Genomic DNA, 3,595 nt, shown 5'->3' with positions numbered 1-3,595 from the left:
ATTGGTTTTGTTTGGGTATTTTTTTTTTTTTTTTTTTTGCTCACCCCTGAAGTTGTGCTTTTACTCTGTGGCTCTGTAAATAAATGTACAAAGGATCTTTTGATTGCTGATTTCAGTTTGTTCCGGACTTAACAATTGGCGGTTCGTCCCGGATCCTGTAAAACTAGATCATTTGATTAGGCCTGAGTCATCGTGTTTGATCTAGATGCAAGCGCATGAGCATTGGCTGTTGTGTTTGCGGGTGATAGAGCTGAAGATTCCAAGATTACATAGTCATGATAGACCTAGCTCTTTTATTCTCCGCTCAGCCCACAGTAGATGTTACTTCTACCCTCTCTAAAGTTTCAACACCTTACTTCATCAGTATTTGTTGCTAGCAAGGATGTTACGTTGGCGACTCCTTTCACGGAATCTGAGGTGGATACATACTTCATTGGCTTCGCGCTAGTGGCATCTACCTTGAGATGGCCCAAAGAGAGGGGGGTATCGTTACTGCGGTGCAGGTTGGTAGGTAAGGCTGAAGAAGTGTTTTCCATTTTACAAATTGAACCAAGGTTGCATTAAGTTGTGAAGACTGTCATGTTTAGGGCTTATGAATTGGTATCTGACAGGCAGAAATGTAGAGCCTACGTGAAATCATCTAATCAAACTTTTTGTGGAGTTGGTCCACGAGACGCAGGTTTTGTTTTAGAAGTTGTGTGTAGCAAGCAAAGTGTCTGATTTTTGTACAACTGTTAGTTATTAGATGAGACCAAGTTGTGTGTCATTTAAAAGTCTCTTCTCTCTCTAAAGCCACCAAGTTCGCGGATTAGTTTTATCTGACACACAAGACTGTTTCACCCTTTTAGAGTTAGTAGGAGTACATCTGTTTAGATGGGATTTGAAAGAAGAAAATATCCACGTTTTCTCGAATGAATCCCATCCAAAGAAAAAACAAGTCTGTCCACAACAACAGTGGTTAAAAGTCTGTTCGTTGCTATTGGCTTGAGCCAGATCATATAGCTAACTGTGAGGTCTGGAACAAGAGAAATCCTTTTGCTCAATTCAGACATTGATGTTGCATCTGTAGACCGTCGTAGATTCTTTCTCAAATCGTAATGCTCTCTACATGCCTTTTCTTTTCTTTTTTTTTTTTCTTTTTTTTCAGTGGAACTCATTAAGGAAATCAAAAACTACAGTAGGCAGATCACCATATTGAGGGACATGGGAGCAGGCCAGTCTCTCATAGTATATATTCTTACCATTCGTAACCAAGTCATGTATATGGGCTAAAGTTCTTGTTTGTGGTGTTGGACTTGAGCATTTTGAGATTCCATTGCATAATGTCTTTATGAAATCTAGACTGGTTACAGGACAAGTGCAAAGTGATGTATGCTCCAAACTTCCTGTTGATGGTGTTGACCTTACCCTAGGTAACGTTTTGGCTGGGCATAAGGTGTATTCCCAAAAGCCGTAAGCAAATCCTGGGTGATGTGCTACTGTGTCAACCCCTTAAAACCTGTAATTTGAAGTTAAGTGTTTTAACTTTGTCAAAGCGTGGTTTGACATTTATGGGTGGGGTGTTTCGTATTGAGACATATAGTGTGTCTTGCTTTGCTGGTCCCCTCGTTCTCTCTTTCACAGGATTGGATCCTACCAATGTGATCTCCAGATCTGATTGGTGCAAATGGGACCAAGGAGCAGCAATAAAAGGATCTGCTGTGCCCGAGGGGGGGAGCTCTGCCTCATCTTGTGATTTTCCTTTTTGTTCCATTGTACGTGTGCTGTTGTGTGTTTGGCAGTGTGAGTACACCCTAAGAGCATCAACACTCTGTAGCAGTTTGAACCGTGCCCAAGTGCGTTTTGACCACCAAAGCGCGGTTCGTTTGACTAGTGTGAGTGCTCCGAATCGTGCCCGGGCACGGCTCGATTAGCCGGCCCTGGCCCGCTTGGAAGAGGTGGGCCAGGGCACGGTTCAGTGGACTCGGGCGCGGTTCGCATGCAGTGTGAGCGCTAAGGACGCTTCGCATCACGGTTTTGCGACGCTCCAAAACCAACATGGCAGGGAAAGGGTCGCTTTGGGTCTACGGCAGAGGTGCAAAACGCATAAAAACTAAACTGCAAAGTCCTTGCTGCACTTCAGCTGGTACCTTGCAAACATCCTCATACGAGCAGCACCACTAAGGGCGACACATCTGTTTAACAACAGGCTGTGGACCAAACAACACAAAATTATCCACAAAGAAACAGAGCGATGCAATCCATTGTGTTCCGAGAGCGCCGCTCTTCCTGTTTATCCCCGAAACCGTCGCACTATAATGACGTAAGCGTGCTCCAGCACGAATGCTGAAACCCTATATGTGAGTGCAGGCCAGAGGGGAGTGGGGAGGGGGGACAATCGTACTTGAGCCCGGTTCATGGCAACCGTGCCTAGTGTGAGTACACCCTTAGTTTGCCTGGTGCTCTGCCTATTGTGTGCAGTGTGGATTGAGGTGATAAGGTGTTGTCAATCTCATTTTCCATTTTGTATAGTTTTGTAAATACCCTTTTCTACACTTTGAAGCTGTAGGGGGTGAGTGCCATTTTTCTTTTACAAATATTGTTTTCTCCTGTTTTTCATTAGATGGGGAGTTAGGGTAGTGTGTGTGTGTGTGTGTTTTTTTAAGAAATTTAGTATTTTCTGTTAGGAGCTTACCTGGCGTTTGATTGTTGTTTTGGCCTTTGCTCACCCCTGAAGTTATGCTTTTACTCTGTGGTCCTGTAAATAAATGTACAAAGGATCTTTGATTGCTGATTTCAGTTTATGTTGCAGCCTTAGCCTAGACAGGGTCGTAACATGTGTAGGTGCTATTTGACCAAGAAGGAGAGTGATGGGGTGCTGCGCCTCCACAGTCACCGGACCTGAACCCAATTGAGATGGTTTAGGGGTGAGCTGGACCGCAGACAGAAGGCAAAAGGCCCAACAAGTGCTAAGCATCTCTCGGGGAACTCCAAGACTGTTGGAAGACCATTTCAGGTGACTACCTCTTGAAGCTCATCAAGAGAATGCCAAGAGTGTGCAAACCAGTAATCAAAGCAAAAAGTGGCTACTTTGAAGAACCTAGAATGACATTTTTCAGTTGTTTCACACTTTTTTTATGTATATAATTCCACGTGTTAATTCATAGTTTGGATGCCTTCAGTGTGAATCTACAATTTTCATAGTCATGAAAATAAAAGAGAACTCTTTGAATGAGAACGTGTCCAAACTTTTGGTCTGTACTGTGTATATATATAAAAAAAATAAGTTGAGCATTTAGATGTCAAACATGTATTCTGTCTTTTTACAACGCATTCTGTTGCAGCTGAATAACACGAGAAAAATCAGAAGCCTATAAAACACTGCAAGATTAATTTTGCCTGTGCTTTAAAGGGACAATAAGTAACTTTTTAGGTATTTTATTATCTAAAATCAATATTTTTATTCATGAAATATGCCCTCAATGGTGTACAAATACCTATGCCAATGTTTAAACTAATCCTCGTAAATGAAGAATTTATTATCTTTATATACATGGGACGGGTAGGTCGACGGAGGCTTCCATGTAGTTCCGCCATCTTGCAAAACTATAATAGC

This window comes from Carassius auratus, unplaced genomic scaffold (genome assembly GCF_003368295.1).
Source record: "Carassius auratus strain Wakin unplaced genomic scaffold, ASM336829v1 scaf_tig00214205, whole genome shotgun sequence".
Lineage (NCBI taxonomy): Eukaryota > Metazoa > Chordata > Actinopteri > Cypriniformes > Cyprinidae > Carassius > Carassius auratus.
The sequence above is the reverse complement of the archived record's forward strand: the minus strand, read 5'-3'. Positions refer to the sequence as shown.